Source organism: Ochotona curzoniae, unplaced genomic scaffold, assembly GCF_017591425.1.
Source record: "Ochotona curzoniae isolate NIBS_2020 unplaced genomic scaffold, NIBS_Ocur_1.0 contig_3432, whole genome shotgun sequence".
Lineage (NCBI taxonomy): Eukaryota > Metazoa > Chordata > Mammalia > Lagomorpha > Ochotonidae > Ochotona > Ochotona curzoniae.
Genome location: NW_024465859.1, coordinates 21,900,330 through 21,922,908, shown reverse-complemented (window position 1 = coordinate 21,922,908; position 22,579 = coordinate 21,900,330). Strand labels below are relative to the sequence as shown.

At 45.6% G+C, this 22,579-nt stretch overlaps 1 protein-coding gene across 5 annotated transcripts in view; it reads left to right on the top strand.

Moving 5' to 3' along the window:
* The first annotated feature begins 1,377 nt into the window (after window positions 1–1,377).
* The window catches only part of AMBRA1 (autophagy and beclin 1 regulator 1), a 215,092-nt gene continuing 193,890 nt past the window's right edge, over window positions 1,378–22,579 (top strand). For all 5 annotated transcript variants that reach the window (XM_040980185.1, XM_040980184.1, XM_040980182.1 and 2 more), the window contains exons 1-3: window positions 1,378–1,468; window positions 1,628–1,706; window positions 1,825–2,394. The gene's annotated coding sequence lies outside the window, so the exon portion shown is untranslated. The remainder of the gene's footprint in view (window positions 1,469–1,627; window positions 1,707–1,824; window positions 2,395–22,579) is intronic.

Below are 22,579 nucleotides of genomic sequence, written 5' to 3'. Positions count from 1 at the left end.
AGGTTTATTTAGTTGAACAGCAGAGTGACAGAGAGAATGATATGGTCTAGGCAGGTAGTTAGTTTAGGGTCATGAGTCTGGAAGTCACACTCTCCACCTGTGTAATATTTTTCACCCACCCATGTGTCAGTTTGTCTAGTGCACACTCATCATTACCTGGGACTCGGGTGAGGGGCAGGCTGCACTGTGATTGGTCACGACCTCTCAAGCCCATGTGCAGAGGTTGGTTTCTTTGACCCACTTGGACTTTTTGCTCTTTGGGGCTTTCTGGGCACTCGGGCCTTCTGGTGTTTGCCCACTTTCAGTGCAGGTAGGTTGGGCTTCACTCTCTCCCTCTCTTTCTCTGTTGTTGATCCTGCCTGCATTCTCAGAGTAAGATAGGAATTTCTTCTTTTTCCATTTTTAATTATGTTTTTGACAGTCTTTACATAGTTAATTAGGGTACAAAGACTCAAGGGCTACAAGAAAGTGGGTAAGACTATCACTTCCACATTGTTTCCTTCATGTATCTGAGGTAAAGGGGGATATTAAGGGAGAAGCCCCACCCAGTCTCCCACTCACCCCAGGTCCCTGATGTCAGGCATGCTCTGAGAGTCTTGCTCAAGTGGTTTTGATAGTTCAACAGTTATGAATCGCTGCCGATTTCGCCATTCAAAACACAATGAAGTCGTTGAAGAATGCACTGATTGACATAGTCTGTCTTAGAGTCTCTGTTTGCCCTGTTTTTCACTGCCAACATATAGCTGAGGTGGTTGATTGACTTGTTCTGTCCTCTGTCTTTTCTTGGTTAGGGTTCTGAGTCGTGCATTTTGATTGGGGAGATCCCCAAAGAGACTTTGACTGAGCTGTTCCCAGACCAGATTCTGAAGACAGGAATTTATTTTCCCTTATGACAGGCTGCATTGTTCTCTCTGCCTATTCCCTTTTACTTTGTGTTACATGGTTAATTTCTGTTTCTCATTTTCTGAATAAACAATCACTTGTTCATGCCTGTGTTGGTGCCTGTGCTTAAAATGCTTTTTAAGTAAGAAAGTAGCAAAACCTAGACCACAACGGGAGGGCAAAACAGAGAAGGAGATCTTCCAGCTTTTAGTTCATGTCCCTAATGGTTGCAGCAGGGCTAGAAGCTTGAGTGCCATCCCAGTCCCCTATGCGGTGCAGGGTCCCAAGGCTTTGCGCCATCCTTGACTACTTTCCCAGGCCACAGGCAGGGAGCTGGATGGGAAGTGGAGCAGTCCAGACAAAAATCAGCCCCTAGATGGGATGCCAGTGCTTTGCAAAGCGGGATTAGCACTGGACCTACCCCTCCTCCCCCCATGCTAGTCTCATATTGCATCCTTTAAGTTGTCCCTTCAACATTTGTTTTTTTCACACTTTCAGGAGACAATGAAGAATAAACTTGATTAACGCTGTTATTTTAAGATGTGCTTTTCGACCCTCAGAAAACCTGACGCTTTTAAAGAGTTAGGTCTGTCATGTTTGATTCTCACACCCTTTTCCTTCCAAGCGTCCTCCTCCTGATTGGTCATTGTGGGCTGTGCGCACTCACTGTGACCTATGTGATTAATCGTGTCTCGCACAGACACATCAATTCATGTTTGTGCTGTGTTCCTCTGTGTGCCAACAGACTTCAGAAGGAAGCCACTGTGGTGATGCTGAACACGTCAACGGATCTCATCTGGTTCCAAGAGACTTTGGATCACGATGTAAGAAGCACATGACCTCGGGTGTCCCCATTTTTTTTTTTTAGTTGAGATTGTTCACTTTATTTCACTATTTCTCAGTCTGGAATCCCTCACTCTGCCTCTCTCTCGTTTGGTTCAGTGTTTTGTGAAAAAACTAAGGGTCTAGAAGTTTCAGCGATTTGATTGACTTGGGATGGCGTTGGGAGTCCCTGAACCGCAGTTAGCAGTTAGCCAGTGTTTTTGCGTTCACGAAGAACTTCAGTTCTCCACAATGTCCATAGCCAGTAACCGTCAGAAAATGGCAGAAGCCACGGGCTACCGTTCGCGCCGGCTTGACGATCTGAGTTTGTTTATTTCTGCCTTGGACGTGAGCCCGGGACCTTGAATGGGAGTCACGCGGTGCTTTCTCGGCGCTCGGCTGCGGCGCCTTGAACGATGGTTCGCGCGCTCGTCCTTTGATGTCTGAGGCGCTCGCGCACTCGGTGATCTCTTGCGCCGTCTTCTCGCTTGATGTCTCCGGAGCCGCGGCGGCGGCGGCGCCAGGTCCCGGGACTTAGGGCTCGCCCAGGCCGCGGGCGCAGGTCGCCTCCTCCCGCCGGCCGGTGGCACCGACCCCCGTCCTGTCTGCCGGCTGCCTGTTGGCTGCGCTCTGGACGCTCCGGCCGTCCGCCGGGCAGCAGATCGAGTCCGCTCGGCCCGCCTGTGGCAGGTAGGCCCGGGAGGAGCCGGGGGAGGCCTGGGCCCCGCATCCCGTTCCCGTCTTGGCTCCAGGGCTCAGGGGGGCCGGGCGGAGAAGCCCGCGGCGCCGGCGGGTGGGCGGGCGGCCGGGCGGGCGGCGGGCCGGGCCGAGCGGGCGGCGCTGCGTCGTTCGGGGGGCGCGGCCCGGAACTGAGGGAGAAGCCGGAAGGAGGGAGCGATGCTTGGGGCTGCGCGTCCTGGGGTCGGTTGGAGCTGAGGGGTCGACCCCGGGGTGTGGTGGCCGGGCAATCGCCTTCCAGGAACGGGCAGCACGTGGGCGTTGCTGTCCTTCAGCCTTGCGCCTTTCTTGGGCTCCCGATCATCTTAACTGCGGTATCCCGGGTACCCCCCATTGAGCAGGCTGCCGGGAGTGTCACGTTCTTGGGTCTTTGAGGAAACTGAAGCAGAAGCCAACCCCTCTCTCCCCCGCCCCCTCCCCCCCCATCTCCGATAGACCATTCATGCACCTTAAGTCACCTTTGTTTTTTCTTTTTTTGGTCCTTGGCCAGCCCTGTGGGTCTCCACACTACCCCCACCACCCGCCCCACCTGCCCCCCGTTATCGGCTTGGGCACATGGCTCCTTTGGTGGCCGGTGATGCCGCCTTGTCTTCGAAGTACAGATTCTATCACTGGAGGTTTGCAAAGTTGAGAGAGACCATGTGATCCTGCGGCTGGCTTTCCAAACTTTGTGTCTCTGTAACCAGCATAGCAGTTGACAATTTTTTTTTGTTTGTTTTTTGCTCAGTTTCTGTGCTGTGCTGGCTTTGCTTGCAAAGGTGGATGCTCTCTTCCCAAGCCTGATGGGGACATGCTTGTGTCGTGGGGGTGTTAGGCGGTTGCTGTGTGACAGAGAATGGTCAACACTTTGGAGTTAAACATCTGCCTTGGCGGGGGGGGGGGGTCTGCTTCCTAGGAAATCCTCAAAGGCTCTTTGGGAACTAGTTTGATCATAGTTCAGAAGTGGCTTAGTCACCTCCTTCTGCGAGGTGTGTGTAGAAATCCCTCAGGTATTTTTGAGATATTTAAATGGAAGAGTCCTGTTGTGGCAACTCCATTGTGTTTGTTTCCCAACTTGGAAACCTGGCCGATTTAATTAATTTTCTTATTGGATTCAGTGTAGATCTCTAATTTGTTACTTTGTTGGGAAAAAAAAAATCAGGTTAGGGGTCATTCTAGGTCAAGTAAGTGTCCATTGAAGATATCACTGGGAGAGTGACTTGAACCGAGTGTGGATTAAATCCCTGGTCAGGAGAGGGAAACTGCACAAGTCTATATTTTTGCCCAATTTTGAAGAGTCTCACATGATTTTTCAAAAAATAAAATTTCTTTAAATTTATGTGTGATGAGCAACAAGATTGAATTTTCAGGGTCTTGGATTGGGAGCAATTTCCTGGTTTCAAGACCTCTGTACGGCTTTGAGGAAGACATTTATGAAGAATCTCTGGACCCTCTTTTTAGAGAAATTAGGTTAAGAATATGGATTCTTTCGGCCATACCACCCTGAACACACCCGATCGCGTCTGATCTCAGAAGCTAAGCAGGGTTGGGCATGGTTAGTACTTGGATGGGAGAGTGTGGATTCTCTGAACAAGTTCATATGTTAAAAGAGAATGTACATCAAAGGAAAGAACTGAAGGGGAAGAAAAGACATCGTTCACTGGGTGGGACTTCTCCCTTAATATCCCCCTTTCAGATATGTGAAGGAAACAATGTGGAAATAATAGTCTTACCCACTTTCCTGTAGCCCTTGAACCTTTTTTTTTTTTACCCTAATTAACTATGTAAAGATTGTCAAAAATATAATAAAAAAAGAAGACATTGTTCACTGGGAGCCCATAGACTCGAATTTAGAATGGTAAGTCATGGCTCAGCGGCTCCTAATGAATGCTAAATAATAAATGCAGATTGCTGTGAATACCGCGAAGAAATGGGAGGAACATTTTGTTTCTGGAGGAAATAATTGATGGAGACATGAGTAGAATAGAGGCAGAGACTGGGATGGTGATGGGGCAGCAGAGTGTTCGGAGATAGGGCTTACCAGTTTCTCTCCAGCTTTGTGTTAGTTTATTCAACTTTTAACTTACTTGGTGAAGTCTTGTACTGTCAGAGTCAGATTGGGCTGTTGTTTGGCATTTCCTTCCGGAAGTGTGCAGGTTCAGAATGTAACTGAATTGTTCTCTCAGTAGAAAGTTCTTGGGGGATTACTACTAGAGATGTGAATGTCACTGAAGGTCTTCTGGAACTTGGCCTAGGACAGAGTTGGAGATAACACTTGAAAACAATTGGATATGTTTATTAATAGAGTAATAATAACTTGTGCTTTTGGGTGTTTAATTTAGAAGATATTTTCAATATGTGTTGGATATGTTTCAATATGTCTTAAAACTTTTATTCTTTTACTCATACAACGCTATCCTTTAATGGTGCTTATTAATACCAACTACAAACATTTGTGCTCTTCAAGTATCTGTGCATGTTAACAAATGAGCACTTCTGCCATTTATCTCTTAAGAAAGGCTACAGAAAAATAGTTGTTAGCATACAAAGCTCTCTCTCTCTTTTTTTAAAGATTTATTTTTATTGGAAAGGCAGATTTACAAAGAGCAGAGACAGAGAGAGGGAGATCTTCCATCTGCCGGTTCACTCCTCAAGTGACTGTAGCAGCTGGAACTGAGCCAAACCGAAGACAGAAGCCAGGAGCCTCTTCCAGGTTTCCACGCAGGTGCAGGGTCCCAAGGTTTTCAGCCATCTTCTACTGCTTTCCCAGGCCATAAGCAGGGAGCTGGATGGGAAGTGGAGCAGCTAGGATACTAATCCATGCCCATGGGGATCCCTGCAGGTATAAGGTGAGGAATAGCCATTGAGCTATTGTGCTGGGCCCCAAAGCTTTTTTTTTTTTTCCTAAGCTATGTTTCACGGTACTGGAGTTAGTTTGGGATAGCATGTAGTTGTTTTTGTTTGTTTGTTGTGCAGTAGTTTGGTTTACCAAACAACAAAATAACCCCCCCAAGACTTAAGTTACTTTAATCTTAGTCTTTCTTATTGCTTCCTTCAATTCTTCCTCCTGAATCCTAAGTGAGTTTTTAGTTTATTATATTAATTTCTATTTGTATAGAAGTGCTGTATCATAGCTTGTCCTGTGATTCGGTTGGAATTAATATTTTAATTTTTACAAGCCCCTGCCTCATCCCCTCCCTTCAAGTTAATTAGATATATATATTTTTCCTTTACAGAAAGCCAAAATAAGTTACTGATAAAAATTATTTTCTAATCAGTTATTGCCAGAATATATTTATGGCATAGCAGTGTTTGGCAGTCTGCCAATGCAATGTGGTAGAAAGAAAATAGATTAAGAAATCAGGAGAGTCTGGTTTAAGTTCTAGCTGAGAAATTATCAGCTGAGAAATTTTTTTAAAGGTTTATTTATCTTTATTGCAAAGTTAGACATACAGAGAGGAGACAGAGAGGAAGATCCTCTGTCCAATGACTCACTCCCCAAGTGACCACAATGGTCAGAGCTGTTCTTATTCAAAGCCAGGAGCCAGAAACTTCCTCCCGGACTCCCAAGTCTTTGGGCTGTCCTCTACTGCTTTCCCAGGCCATGAGCAGGGAGCTGGGTGGGAAGTGCGGCGCTGCGATTAGAACTGGCACTCATGTGGGATCCCAGCGTGTTCAAGGTGAGGACGTTAGCCGCTAGGCCACTGTTTTTTTTTTTTAAAGATTTATTTTTATTATTTTTTCATTGGAAAGGCGGATATACAGAGAGGAGAGACAGAGAGGAAGATCTTCCATCCGATGATTCACTCCCCAAGTGAGCGCAACGGGTCGATACTATGCCGATCCGAAGCCAGGAGCCTCTTCCGGGTCTCCCACGCGGGTGCAGGTTCCCAAAGCTTTGGGCCGTCCTCGACTGCTTTCCCAGGCCACAGGCAGGGAGCTGGAAGGGAAGCGGGGCAGCCGGGATTAGAACCGGCGCCCATATGGGATCCCGGGCGTGCAAGGCGAGGACTTAACCACTTGCGCCACCGCGCCGGGCCCGAGGCCACTGTTTTTTAATGAGATTTACTGTGTTGTGTTCCTTTAAAATGTTAGCTCATTGAGTACTCATAATGTGTTTGAGGATATATTTATTTTCCCCATGAAGGTGCTATTTTCTGTATCTTTTTACTGATGCTGTGAGAATAAACGCTTCAACCGAGATCACACAAGCAGGTACATAGCAGAGTTGAGATTGAAATTCCAGGCTTCACATGCTTTCCTGAGTCTGTTTATGGTATAGAAAAGGTAATAAACCTGTCATAGCACTTCAGTTGAGAAAAACGATGCAGAACTGCTTTAGAAAAATAAAGCAGTCATTAGCGATTAACTTCTTGGCTAACTTACGTCAAAGTGAGCCGTTGTCATTCAGGTTCTTGGGCAACTTGCTATTATATGTTCAAGATTGCGTTATGTCAGACTGTCATGCACAGGATGGAGGTGAACGGACATTAAACTGGCCCTAGACAAGGCTAACAAAAAGCATGTGGAAAGAAGTAAATGATTGGGAGACGTGCTAGGGAGAAATGGGTGTTGGATGCTGAATGTTTACTTGGAGTGAGACTAAGAAAACAGACCTCCTCTCTTCTAGCTATGCCTTGTGATCTTTGCTTTAGTGTAGTGTTAACTCTGGCTTTCTTGTTCTTGTTAAGAATTATTTGTTTAGGGCCTGGTGTGATGGCCTAGCGGCTAGGGTCCTCACCTTGAACATGCGGGATCCCATATGGACGCCAGTTCTAATCCCGGCAGCTCCACTTCCCATCCAGCTCCCTGCTTGTGGCCTGGGAAGGTGGTCGAGGACGGCCCAAAGCCTTGGGACCCTGCACCCGCGTGGGAGACCTGGAGGAAGTTCCTGGCTCCTGGCTTCAGATTGGCACAGCACCGGCCATTGTGGTCACTTATGGAGTGAACCGTGGGGGATCTTTGTCTCTATGTCTTCTCCTCTCTGTATATCTGCCTTTCCAATAAAAATAAATAAATCTTAAAAAAAAAAAGAATTATTTGTTCATTTGAAAGCCAGTTAAAGAGACAGATCTTCCATCTGCATGGCCCCAACAGCGGGACTGTACCAGGTCAGAATCAGGAACACCATCTAGGTCTTGCATGTGTGTGGCAGAGCCCAAGTGCTGGGACCATGTTCTGCTGCTTTTCAGGCACATTGTTATAGGGAGCTGGATCAGAAGTGGAATGGACGAGGCTCATTGCTGTCTGCCAATATCTAATTGTCTTTCCTGACATCTTTGTCTCTTTTGCTTTTAGGGTTGGTAATCTCTACTTCTCCACTTAAATCTTTTTTAAGATGTATTTACTTGACATGCAGAATTACAGAGAGTGACAGATTTTGCATCTGTTGGTTCACTGCCCAAGTGACCACAACAGCCAGAGTTGGCCAGGGCAAAACCCGGAGCTTCTTCTAGGTCTCCTCTGTGAGTGCAGGGACCCAAACACTTGGGCCATCCTCTGCTGCTTTGCCAGATATGTTTAGCAGGCAGCTGGATTGGAAGTAGAACAGCCAGGACCAGTGCCCATATGAGACGTCAGTGTTACAGGCTGTGGCATAACCTGATATACTAACAATTCTGGCTCTGCCTGTATCTTTTCCTTCTTCAATGAGTATTGTTCTGGTACTGTGGTTTGTTTTCTTTTTGTTACTGTTTTGTTTTAGGCAAGTAGTACTCCTGGCAGACCTTTTGGGACTATTTTCTTTTGGTTTTTTAAAGTTTCATTTATGTATTTGATAGACACACACACACACACAGGGTTCCCATATGCTGATTTATTTCCCAGATGTCAGAGAGGGAGGGAAAATGGGAGGGAGCGAGGGATGAAAGGAGGGAGAAAGACAGGGAGAGATATTCGGGTTTCCTTCTGCTGGTTTATTTCCCAAATGGCCACCATGGTTGGGGCTAGGCTAGGCTGAAGTCAAGAGCTTGAGGCGCAGTCCAGATCTGTCTATCTTGGTGGCAACCCAAGTATTTGAGCCATCATTGTTGCCTCTCAGGGCAAGAAACAAGCCAGGAATCAGAACTAGATACCATACGTGGCCAATCCTATGTTGGAAGTGGGTGTCTTAAACTGACACCTAACTTGTTTTTTTGTTTTGTTTTAAAGATTTGTTTATATGTAAGAGCAACAGAGAGGGAGAGGGAAAAAGAGAGAGATCTTCTATTTGCTGCTTCATACACCCAAATGGCTGCAGCAGCCAGTTTTGGGTCAGGCCAATGTCAGGAGCCAGGAGCTAGGAATTTCATCCCAGTCTCCGAATGTGGGTGCCAGGGGCTAAAACACTTAGACCAGCTTCTGCTGCTTTCCCAGGCACATTACCAGAAGACTGAATTGGAAGCAGAGAATGAACTCAAACTGCCATTCTCATACAGGATCCTCCCATAGCAAGTGATAGCTTACTGTGCAACTCTAGCTGTTTAACTTGTGTCTTAACAGCTAGGCTAAATGTCTGCTCCTGGAGAGATTTTGTGATTGTGTATTTCAACCCTTTTTTAAACTTTTTTTTCTCAAATATTTATTGAAGGCTCAGTAGATGCTGGGATACAAATATAGAGATAGGTTTTTTTCCCTTGCAGTGTTTAGTCTGCTGTGGAGCCTGGTTGACCCAGCTGTCTGATAAATATTGAAATTAGACTGAAATAAGTGTTTTCAAGGAACAAATAAGGCTTGATGGAGAAAGATGCAGTAAGGGAGGTATCTGATGTTCACAAGGGCTGGAACAGGAGTTGTTGCATCTTTAATCACTCTGAAAAGTTGCAGGGGCTAACACCATAGCTAGTTTGAGTCCCAGCTGCTCCACTTCCCATCCAGCTCCTTGCTTAGTGTGCCTGGGAAAGCAGTGGAGAATGGCCCGAGTTCATGAGCACATGCACCTATGTGGGAGACCTGGAGGAGCTCCGGCTGTGGCGGCCATTTTGAGGTTGATGCAGTGGATGGAAGCATTCTTGCTCTCTTCCCCTCTCTCTCTCTCTGTAACTCTGTTTTTCAAATGCAAATGAAAAGGACCCAGCTTGGTGGCCTAATGTCTTCAGTCCTCCTTTTGCATGCACCATTGGGACCCTGCACCTGAGTGGGAGACCTGGAGGAGGTTCTGGGTTCCTGGCTTCGGATTGGCGCAGCACCGGTTGTTGAGCTCACTTGGGAAAGTGAATCATCGGACGGAAGATCTTCATCTCTGTCTCCTCCTTTCTGTGAATCTGATTTTGCAATAAAAAAAAAATTTAAAAAAAATGCAAATAAATCAATTTTTTTTAAAGAAAAACTTGCAATACTAACATTATATCTGTAAATCTTCTTTTCTGCCACCACAGTGTGAATCTTTTTATAAAATACTTGAAAAGGCAGAAGAACAAGAGAGAGGGAAAGAGAAAATCATCTTCTTTCACTTTGTCACTGACCAAACGTCCATAATAGCCAAGTCTTGGTCAAGTCAAAGTCATATGCCTAGAATTCTGATCAGGTCACCCACGTAGGGAGTAGAGTCAAGTACTTGGATCAGCTTCTACTGCCTTCCTTGGTGAATCAGAAGTGGAGTAGCTTGATGTGGCATTCCAAGGTGGGATGCAGGCATCTCAAACAACAGCTTAGGTTGCTGTGCCACAATACCTTCCCCATCAGGAGAAAGTCTTCATTAAAGAATGTTGTTAGTATTATTCATCTGATTCTTTAATTGCATTAGAGCTGGTATAGTAAAGGATAACTGACTTCACATACAGCGTGTATGAGCAGTAACTTTAGTTTTTAAGTTTCTAATGTGTCCTGAGTTTATTTAGCTGTCAGATGTTATTTTCCCCAACTTAAATATTCTTTGGAAATTGAGTTTAATGAATTACAATGCAGGATACAGGCTAATTTAGTCACTTTTTCATTATTGCAAAAAAAAAAACCCCACACACACTCGCACACACACACACACGCACACACACACACACGCACACACACACAAAAACCCCGAGACAAGCTACTGTTGAACAAAAGAGTTTTATTTAACTCACAGTTTGGGGACTGAAAGTCCGGTTAACATGATGCGGGTTCTTGTAAAGCTTTCATGATGAATGATAAATGCGTAGAAGAAGTGTTACATGGCAAATCTGGAGGCAGAGAGGGCTTTTATCATATCTTCCCTAGAGCATACCCCCAGGGACCTGAGGACCTCCAGGAGCCCTCACCTACAGTTTTTTATCAATTTCCAGAAGCACCACCTTAGGGAACGTTTGGGGTAACATTCATATATAAGCATCTTTATTTAACAATTGAATTAAATTTTTTTTTTTTATGGGAAGGCAGATTTATAGACAGAAGAAGAGGAGAAATAGAAAGATCTTCCATCTGTTGGTTCATTCCCCAAGTGGCTGCAGTGGCCAGAGTTGAGGTGATCTGAAATTGGGAGCCAGGAGCCTGATATCCCATGGGCTATAGGGTCCCAAGACTTTGGGCCATCTGTTGCCCTCCGAAGCCACAAACAAGAAGTAGGGTGGGAAGTGCAGCAGCTGGGACATGAACTCATGGCCATATGGGATCTCAGTGCTTTCAAGGTGAGGATTTAGCCACTGAGCCACTGTGCTGGGCACTTAACAGTTGTATATTTTTAAATTTATTTTTATTTGAAAGGCAGATTCACAGAGAGGGAGAGAGTACGAGTGGTTCTGTCTGCTGGTTCACTGTCCAGATGGCTGTAATGGCCGGAGCTGGGCCAGTCTGTAGCTAGGAGTTTCTTCCAGGTCTTCCATATGGGTACGGAGATCTAGACCAGAAGTAGATCAGAAGTAGAACATCTGAATCTCATCCTTGTCTATATGGTAATCAGCCTGTTACACCACACACTGGCCCTCTCGTGAGCTTCTGATTGGACTACCTACTACTACACCTGGGAAAGCAAGAGAAGCTGGGAGTAAGAAGCCTAGAAAGCAATGGTATAATACAGAATTCCAAATGTAACATAGTAACAAAATAGATCTATTTTAGGAATAGAACATTTCTGTGCAAAACAGGTAGAAAATGTCTAAGCAAGCCTCTTAATATCTCTGAATATTCCCATCCATTTAAATTGATGGGTGCTTGAAGGATTTGGAATTAAATTCAAGGTCAATTAAATGGAAAAGAATACTATGTAGAGAAAATGCTTTCAAATAGCTTATGAGAACACATGAGCTTCAACTTTGATTTTACACTCAAATTTATCTTCTTTATTTTTTTATTAACTTTTACTATTTTTTTAATTTTAGATGATGCTTACATAGTTGATTAGGATGGGAGGGATCCAGGGTTAGGGAAAAGTAAGTGTGGTCATAGTCTCCAGGTTTTCTATTTCTTTTTCTTGTATCTGGTGGGAGGGGTAGACAAGGGGCAAAGCCATACTCAGCTTCCCACCCGCCCCAGCACATAGGGATGGGAAATGGCTACCCATTGTTGACCCAGGGTCCTAGTGTGGCTTATGCTCTGAGAGTTCTGCCAAGGTGGTTTTGAAAGTTCTGAAATATGGTTGATCTCGCCAATCCAAGGATGAGACAACACTTTAAATATCTATTGGGTGACGTGGTCCACCTTAGAGTCTCCATTCGCCAGATATTTGCTGTCATCGTTGGGTGGGGTACATGTCCAGTTTGTTCTGTTCTTCTTCTGCTATGGTAACAGATGTCTTCTGCGGGCGCCCCCATGGGCTACAGTGTCCTCTATCTGAGCCATCGGTCCACTACTCTATCTTTTCTACTGAGGAGGACCAGTTCTCACAAGTGGGCCCAAGGGCCTGGGTCAGGTGATCCAGACCCTGCTGGATCCCCCACTCCCGGGGTTCATGGGCCCCAGCACCCACCATGCAAGCAAGCCTAGGACTGGGCCAGGTGACTCATACCTTACCAGTTCCCCCATCCCCAGGGCCAGGTGACCCGGGTCTCACTGGACCCCCATTCCCGGGGCCGAACCACATGGTTCCCTAGGGGAGGGGAGGTGCGGCAGGCATTCAGGGTCTCCCCAGCCTGGAAGCTGTGTTCTTTTTTTTTTTTCCCAAAGATATGTAAACATAGGGCTCTGTCTGGTGGCCTAGTGGCTTAAGTCCTCACCTTTCATGTGCTGCGATCCCATATGGGCACTGGTTCTAATCCCGGCGGCCCTGCTACCCATCCAGCTCCCTGCTTGTGGCCTGGGAGAGCAGTCTTGGGACCCTGAATCCACATGGGAGACCCAGGAAAGGGTTCTGGCTCCTGGCTTCAGATTGGCTCAATTCCAACCATCGTGGCCGCTTGGGGAGTGAATCAGTGGATGAAAGATCTCCTCCTTGTTAAAAAAATTATATATATATATATTTTTAAAGATTTTTTTTTTTTATTGGAAAGTTAGATATTCAGAGAGGAGGAGAGACAGAGAAGATCTTTTGTCCACTGATTCACTCCGTAAGTGTTCGCAACATTCATGACAGCTGGAGCTGAGCCAGTCCAGACCCAGGAGCTGCTTCTGGATCTTTGACATTGATGCAGGGTCCCAAGGCTTTGGGTCATCCTCTACTGCTTTCTCAGACCACAAGCAGGGAACTGGAAGGGAGTGGAACAGCTAGGATACTAACTGGCGCCCATATGGGATCCTGGCATGTGAGGACTTTTAGCCACTGTGCTTCTGCTCTGGGCACTGGCCCCTTTTCAATCTTGTAATAACTTTGTGAGGATGTAGATAATCTTTTAAAAAAAATTTTTTTATTTTTTTAAGATTTATTTATTTTTAATTACAAAGTCAGATATACAGAGAGGAGGAGAGACAGAGGGGAAGATCTTTCATCCGATGATTCACTTCCCCACGTGAGCTGCAACGGCCGGTGCTGTGCCAGTCCGAGCTGGGAACCAGGAACTTCTTCCAGGTCTCCCACATGGGTGCAGCATTCCAAGGCTTTGGGCCTTCCTCGACTGCCTTCCCAGGCCACAAACAGGGAGCTGGATGAGAAGTGGAGCTGCCGGGATTAGAACTGGCCCCCGTATGGGATCCTGGCACGCTCACGGCAAGGACTTTAGCCGCTAGGCCATCGTTTCGGGCCGTTAGTCTCCCTATTTTAGTCATGAAGATGCTAGGACAGAAATATTAAACAGTTTGTCTAAGATGTAGAGCTAGTAAGTGGTCAAACCAGGATTTGAGTCCATGCAGCCTGGTTTTTTGCCCCTAGTGATAAGACATAGGTTATACTGATTTTGATGAACTTTAAACAATTGTGGGGGCTGGTGTTACAGTTAGCTCCTTTCTTGTGTAACTGCCTGCTGATGTATCTGGGAAAGCAGTAGAAGTCCCCAGTGCTTGGGCCAATGCCACTCAAATAACAGACTCAGAAGAAACTCCTGTCTTTGGCCTGGCCCAACCCAGGCCATTGTGACCCTTGTGGCATTTGGGGAGTTAAACATGGAGAGGGAAGCAGAAGAATCTTCTATCTCCTGTTCCCTTTTTCCACTCGTTTCCCCTCTCCCTGTCCTGTGACTCAGCCTTTAAAATAATAAATCTTCTAAAAGGAAGCAATTCTCATCTTTAAAAACTACTCCCACTATTCAAGACTAGAGTGTAGGGGTGGCATGGCGCCTTAATGGGCTATCTAACCTCTCTTGCAAGCACTGGCATGCCATATGGGTGCCAGTTCCTGTCCTGGCTGCTCAATGTCAATCAGCTTCTCTGCTTGTGGCTTGGGAAAGCAGTAGAGCATGGCTCAAGTGCTGTACGCATGAGCTGGGATACCTGGAAGAAGCTCCTTGCTCCTGGGCCTAAGGTTACAGTCCCAAGGAGACAGTGAACAAAAAATTGCACTAATATATAATTAAAATGTTTACTAAACGCTATGATGAAAAGAGAGGTTATAGTAGAGGAGCATGAATTTTATATTTAAGTAGAGACTAGAAGCACAAAAAGGAAGGCAAATAAATGAAGTGGTAAGGTAGCCTGTGGTGTGGCATTGAAGCCACTGCTTGGGCTGTGCACAGGCCCAGTCCTTCTTTCTGCTCATGGGGACTCTGGGAGGCTGCAGCTAGGGGTCAGATAGTTTGCTGTCCATGGGGACTGTTGGATTGAGTGCCTGACTCCTAACCTCAGCCTCGCCTTGCCTTATCCCTTGCACGCATTTGGGGAGTGAACCAAAAGATGACAAATCTTTCTGTATCTCTTCCAAGTAAAAATTATTTTTAAAAAATTTAAAAAAGAATGGAATGGCATATAAAAAAATCTTGGGGTAGGAAAGAACTCACTGCATTTGAGAAACTGTGTAAAGATTGGTATAAAGTAGGGGAGAGAAAGGCATAGGATGCTGACTACATCAAGGCTTCTGAGATTTTGTTCTAAATATTATTGGAAGCCTTTGACAGTCTTGAGCCTGAGTGACAGAACCTAAAATGTATTTTAACAACGTGACACTGCCTACTGTGTAGGGAGTGTTTTGGACAGAGAAGAAAAGGAGGAAGTACATCGAGGAGACCTTATAGTGATCCAAGCAAAACACACCTGATGGTGTGGATTAAGTTACGGGCAGAGGAGATGGAGGGAAGTAGAAAAGCTGAGCATGTGAATCATCACAGCCAAGGCTTAATGATGGAAGCGTGGGAAGAGGGAGAGGTCAAGTATGATCCCAGATCTCTGGCATGAGAAACACTGGGAGAGGAGTAAATTTTGATTGGAGCTGGGAAATGGAATCAAGACGTCAACTTTTAGTCTGGGTGTGAGATGCCTAATGAAGTGAAGACATCAGATAGGCAATGTTTAGGACTGATGCTCCAAAGTGGTGCTGGAGGTAAATGTGGGTAGTGTTGATATATATCTAGTATTTACAGCCAAGGAGAATGAGTGAGCTCATCTAGAAACAAAATATAAAATAGTCTAGTGGTGTCATGCAGTAGATAAAGTGGCCACTAACAGTACCAGTATCTGATAGTTGAGTGTCAGCTCAAGAATGGAGTAGTACCTGCTCTACTTCTTCTTTTTTTAAAGATTAATTTTTAGTGCAAAGTCAGATATATAGAGAGGAAGAGAGAAAGGAAGATCTTCCGTCTGTTGATTCACTCTTTTAGCGGCTGCAACAGCTGGAGCTGAGTCAATCTGAAGCCAGGAGTCAAGAGCTTCTTCTGGGTCTCCCACACGGGTGCATGGTCCCAAGGGTTTGGGTCATCCTCGACTGCTTTTCTATGCCACAAGCATGGAGCTGGATGGGAAGCAGGGCTGCTTGAATTAGAACCAGGCACCCATATGGGATCCTGGCGCATTTAAGGTGAGGATTTTAGCTGCTAGGCCGCCACGCCAGGCCCGAGAGAATTGTGTTTTAAAAAAGGTAATCTTTTTTAAATTTGAAAGACAAATTTACAGTGAGTAGACACAGAGAAGGATCTTCCATCCGATGGCCTGATCTTCATGTACACCTTTGGGTGCTGTGGGTGACCCCCGATAAGTCCCAGCAGGCCCGCCTCCGAGCCCAAACCTCTGTCCCATCGGGCTCTCGTGCACACCCATGGGTGCTGCAGCTTACTTTGGCCTGCCCTGTCCCCAGACCCAGTCACAAGTATGCTGACAGGTGTTGCTGCTCACTGGCAGGAACCGCAGCCCAGCTTCCCTACCAGCCATGCTCTCAGTGTTGGATCTTGCAGCTGCCAGTGAATACTGTGATTCCATCTGACATGACTCATATCCAGGCCTGACACTTGCTTGCAGGTAGCATACATTTTTGAAGATTAATTTTTCACTCTGAATCAGTGCTTTCTTAGTGAACATGTTGCCTGTTTCCTCTTTTTTGCTGTTTTGAGTAGTGGTATGAACCTGAGTACAATGAGCATGCTTTCAATTATTTTGGGTGTGTTTTTTTTTTTTTTAAAGATTTATTTTATTTTTATTGGAAAGGCAGATATACAGAGAGGAGAGACAGAGAGGAAGATCTTCCATCCGATGATTCACTCCCCAAGTGAGCGCAACGGCCGATGCTATGCCGATCCGAAGCCAGGAGCCTCTTCCGGGTCTCCAGTGTGGGTGCAGGGTCCCAAAGCTTTGGGCCGTCCTTGACTGCTTTCCCAGGCCACAGGCAGGGAGCTGGATGGGAAGCTGGGCTGCCGGGATTAGAACCGGCGCCCATATGGGATCCCGGGCGTGCAAGGCGAGGGCTTTTACCACTGCGCCACCGCGCTGGGCCCTTGGGTGTGTTTCTAAGAGTGGAATTGTAAAAATAACTATGGAGGCATTATTATTAAGATTCTTCCTAAATCTTGAGATCAAAGCCAAGACTGCTAGCTTTCAAAGGGTGTGTCATTTGAGAGTTGTTGACAGAGTTTAGATTGAGACTCAGAATTTCTTTTCTGTATGGCTTTAAAAAATGTCTGTTTTTATTTATTTGGATGACAGAGCCACAGAGAAAGCTTATCCATTACTGGTTTACTTCCCAAGTGGGCATGACGGCTTGAGCTGGGCCAAGCTGGAGCCAGGGACACAGTAATTGATCTGGGCCTTCCATGTGGGTGGCCCAAACAGTGTTGGTCATCTTCTGTTGCTTTTCCAGGCACATTAACAGGAACTGGATTGTAAGCAGAGGAGATGGGGATTTAATGATCAGAAGTTTAACCTCCTGTACCACAATGCCCACCCTTGTGTGTTTCATGTTTTGAGAAACTGATCTGCCATTCTGATGTTATTTTTTGCATTCTACTGATGGGGAATTGAAGCACAGCATCTGCATGGTTTTACCACCCTCTCATCTTCAGGATAAGTCAGTGATGGAATTAGGAATTTAAGACTCTTAATCATGTTTCTTGTGTAAGATGACCCATATAAAACCATGTTGCATTTACATGAGCTGTTGGAAATGAGCCTCCTATACTTTATAATCACTTGAACGGATATTGTTCAGGTGGTGTTAAGCAGATGTTCTGTCTCCACAGAGGGCAGGACAAGAAGGAATGTGTTTTAATTGCAGCAAAAGGGATATAGATTGCATACTAGAAAGAACTTCCTGACTACAGGATATTGGAATGTTATCAAGGATGATTGTGAAATATCTTTCCCAACGCTTTAGTAACTTATCTTCCTGGGATGATTTAGGTGTGAGCTTGTTTAGAAATGGGATAATGAAGATGATTCACTGATGTAACCAGTAACCACAGGATGTAATTGTTGATTAATTAAAATAGTAGTTTTGGCAATTTAGTGAGTATATTTTCTTTTCGCTCATTGGGAAAAAATTGAGAGTAGGTTTCTTGGTAAAAATACAATTCATATTGTAAATCTTCTTGTGTCCATTTTAAATATTCATCCCTGTGTTCTTGAATGACTATTTTCTTGGCTGTCTGATGTGTTGTTATGATTCTTATATCATTGGGTTAAAAGTCAACATCTGAAGCTTCCATACAGTGTGTGATTTGTGGCTTGTTGGCTGGACTCAGCTGGGCCCCAGAATCACTTAGCTGTGAGCTTTGTATTGCATTGCTCTCTGCTATGTGTAGAAATGGGAACATATCAGTAATAGATTAAGGTAATGGATTCTTTTTACATTTTTAATTTTCTTTTTAGTATTCATAGAGTTGAGATGGATGCACGCTCTTGTGGGACTCTGATTATAAAAGGAGGAAGGTGGGAAGGACATGTTTGAATTTTTTTTTCCTGTGTCCACATAGGGGCAGGGAGGGAGCTGCTGCTGGCTGTCAAACTACCTCAGCACCCAAAGATAGGGGATAGGTGAGAGTTTTTTTTTTTTTTTTTTTAATCTTTTAGTGGAAAGTTAGATATACAGAGAGGAAGATCTTCCATCCCCAAGTGGCCACACAGCTGGAGAAGTGGTGATCTGAAGCCAGGCATGTAGAACCTCTCCAAGTCTCTCATGCGGGTGCAGAAGCGCAAGACTGGGCTGTCCTTGACTGCTTTCCCAGGCCACAAGCAGGGAGCTGGATGGGAAGTCGGGCTGCTGGGATTAGAACTGGCGCTTATATGGGATCCTGGCACTTTCAAGGCGAGGACTTTAAATGCTAGACCATGCTGCCAGGCCAACGTGACTTGTTTTTTTCTCTCCATTTTTTTTTTTTTTTTAATTTTGACAATTTTTAGTTAGTCAATTATGACACAAAGGTTCAAGCACTACAGGAAAGTGGGTAAGACTATTATTTCCATATTGTTTCTTTCCTGTATCTGGGGTGAATGGGGAGATAGAGGTAGAAGCCCTACCCAGCCTCCCACCCACCCCAGGTCCCGGTTGTGGGGCATGCTCTGAGGGTCTTGCTCAAGTGGTTTTGATAGTTCAGCAGTTATGAATTGCTACCAATGTTGCCATTTCAAGCATAATGAGGTCGCTGCAGAATCTGTTGATTGACATAGTCCACCTTACAGTCTCTGTTTATCCAGGTTTTTTTTAAAGATTATTAATTTTTATTGCAAAGTCATATATACAGAGAGGAGGAAAGACACAGAGGAAGATCTTCTGTCCATTGATTCACTCCCTGAGTGACCGCAATGGCTGGTGCTGTGCTGATCCGAAGCTAGGGGCCAGGAGCCAGGAGCCAAGAGCTTCCTCCAGGTCTCCCATGCAGGTGCAGGGTCCCAAGGCTTTGGGCTGTCCTCAACTGCCTTCTCAGGCCACAAGCAGGGAGCTGGATGGGAAGAGGAGCTGCTGGGATTAGAACCGGCGCCTGTATGGGATCCTGGCATGATCAAGGCCAGGCCTTTAGCCACTAGGCCACCACGCCAGCCCGTTTACCTAGTTTTTCATGGCCAACATAATGCTGGGGTAGTTAATTGATTTTTTTCTGTCCTCTGTTGTGATGCCAGGTATCCTCTGCAGGTTCCGATAGACTGCCATATCCTCCATGTGCAGCTGGTTATGCTCTCCACTGCTCCTTCTGAGCCTCTGAGGAGGCTTGGCTCTTGTACTTGCACTCCATGGCAGACCATGGGTTCTGAGTCTGGCAATTCGATTGAGGAGATCCCAAAAGAAACTTTGTCTGAGGTGATCCCAGACCAGACTCTTGTGTGTACTTGCAAGTACAGGGCTCGGTGTAGACCATCACCCCAATCAGCTGGTGGTTGCAGTTGCTGGGTCAGCTCTGTTTCTAGCATTGTCTTCCACTGGAACCAATGGGTGTTGCAGTCCAGCCTGATGCTGCCGCCTAGTCAGAGCAACCCACAATAACCCCCACCAGGCCTGCCCCCTGCTCTGGTTCCCGTGCTTGCCAGTATGTGTAGCAGATTAGTCCAGTCTGTCCTGCATCTCTTTCAGCTCTCCTACATGTCAATGGGCATTTAAGCCTAGTTCACGCTAAACAGATCCACTATCCAGCCTATACACATGCTGTTGGTTGCCTTTCTGTCTAGCCTCCCCTGCCCCAGTCCTGATTTTCATGATCTCCAGTGGGAGTGGTAACCCAAGAGGGAGGAGCCCACCATTTCTCTTTTAGGCCACTCCCACTCCCGTATTATGCACTCTCCTGGTGGTTCTGGAATTGACAGAGTTAGCCTCCAGTTCCAGCTTCTGCCAGCTGATTCTGTGGCAAAGCCCAACCAACCCTCACCCAGTCTAATTTTTGCTTGCACCAGTTGGAACAGTCAGCCCAACCTGGCTTTTCCCTGATCTAGTTCACATGAGGTGTACAGGTGTTGTAGCCCTGCCTGGCCTAGTCTGCTCCCATCCCAACTCATGCTCTCCAGTGGGAGTGGTTGTCCAGCAGGGGAGCCCACATTCCCTCTGCTGGCTCCGCCTCCTACCTTCCTGGTTCTAGTGTGTGCTGTTTGGTCACTGTGGCCACATCTGGTACAGGTCATCTCACCTTGACATTCTGTAATGTGCACTAGTTTTTGTGGTGACCAAACCTGGCCTGACCCGCACTCTTTTGTGGTGCTCGGATTCGTGAGCAGGTGATGTGTACTGGTTCATCCTCAGCTACCCCCGACCCATGCCAAATGTATGCCAGTGGGAAACTTTCCATGGCCTGTTCTGGGCTGTATTCTCTCATGCTTCTTGAGCTTACAGACAGAAAGATCTTCCACCATATGGTTCACTCCCCAAGGGGCTGCAACGGCCGTAGCTGAGCCAATCCAAGCCCAGGAGCCAGGAGCTTCCTCCAGGTCTCCCACGTGGGTGCAGGGTCCCAAAGGTTTGGGCTGTCCTCGACTGTTTTCCCAGGCCACAGGCATGGAGTTGGGTGGGAAGCAGTTTGGCTGGGCTTCAAACCAGCGTCCATATGGGATCCTGGAGCATAGAAGACGAGGATTGTAACCACTGTGCTATCTTGCCTGGCCCGTTCCCCACTTATGAAAAGAAAGAAAGAAAGAGAGAGAGAGAGAGAGAGAGAAAAGAAAAGAAAGAAAGAAGAAGGAAGGAAGAGAGAGAGAAAGGAAGGAAGGAAAGACAGAAAACAAAGAACAACTACACTCTCTTGCTGGGTGTATTTCCCAATTATGTGAAAGAAAGAAAGAATGAAAGAAAGAAAGGAAGGAAGGAAGGAAGAGAGAAAGAAAGAAAGGAAGAAAAAGTAAGAAAGAAAGAGGAAGGAAGGAAGGAAAGGAAGGATAGAAAGAAAACAAGGAACAACTATGCTGGTGTATTGGTATAATTATGCAAATTTGGATTAATTATGCCTAGAACGCATGTCAGCCCTTGGCTGCTTTTCTGCCAGCTGTGTAACACTTGCCTAGGTATAAGGCAATTAGGCAATGACCTTCAGCTAGGGAGTTTGTGGTGCTTTATAGCACTTTGATGGACTGAAGGAGTTGTTATCATTAGTATTTATTCATTTGAAAGGCAGAATTAGAGAGAGAAGAGAGAGCTTCCCTTTGCTGGTTCACTCCTCAAATACTGCAGTGGTGGTGGTTGGGACAGACCATAGCCAGGAGGCAAAAACTGCACTTGAGTCTCCCATGTTAGTTGCAGTGGCCCCAAGTCGTGGCCCATCTTCTGTTGTTTTTTCAGCTGTTCTAATTTAAAAGACAGCAGGAGAAAGCATCCTTTTTTTTAAAAAAATTATTATTATCTTTTTTCTTGATTCTTTGTATCCATCTGTTGATTCAGTTCCCAAATACCTACAACAGTTCAGGGTTAGGCTAAGCTGAAGCCAGGAGTTAGGAACATAATCCTGGTATGCATAGTTCGTAGGCACCCATATGCTTGACACATTATCAACAGTTGCAATTTTTTTGAAGATGTTTTAAAAAATGTTTTTATTGGAAAAGCAGGTTACAGAGAGGAGAGAGAGAGAGAACATCTTCCCATCTGCTGGTGCACTCCCAGGGTGACTGCAATGGCTAGAGCTGAGCCAATTTGAAGCCAGGAGCCAGGAGCTTCTTCCCGGTCTCCCATGCTGATGCAGGGTCCCAAGGGTTTGGGCCATCCTCTACTGCTTTCCCTGGTCACAAGCAGGGAGCTGGATGGGAAGTGGAGCATCCTGGACATGAACTGGCATTCATATGGGATCCTGGCACATGCAAGGTGATTTAGCTATTGAACCATTGCACTGGGCCTGGCAGTTCTAATTTATCTGACTTAACTACTATGAACAAACTCCAAAATCTTTATGCTAATTCAGTATTTTTTAAGAATATTCTTTGAAAGTACCCAATAGCTGGCCCTGAGAAGTAGGAAGAACTCTGGTTTTCCCATTTTGTTTAAATTAGAACAGCTCAACTTTACCTGTTTTAATTTTTATTTATTTTCTTTTTTTTTGTAAGACATGCACAAATAAAAACATATATACACAGATAATGAATGAGATGGAAAGAGGTATTCTGCGTACTGGCTCACTTTCCAAATACCTGCAACAGCCAAGGCTAGACCAAGGTAAAAATAAGAGTAAGGAACTAAGTAGTTGAGTCATCATTTGCTGCTTTCCTAGGGTGTGCAGCAGCACAAAGTTAGGTTGGAAACAGAGCGCAGAGTAACTGGACTTGAGCCAGGCATAGCCCTTCAATATTGGATGTTGACTGTCTTAATCCCAGTGCTAAATGTCTTCCCCTGTCCTGTTTTATCTTTTCATGCTTTTGCTTGTAGCTTCATTTGGAAAAAGTATTTGGATTTTTTTAAGAAAACCTTAAAGGTGCCTATGATAAAATAACCTCAAAATGGAAAAGCTGGCTAAATGATTTGTCTCTAATGTTGTTAATTTGAAGTGACGCGATGCTACAGCCACATGTGGAAAGCAGTTGT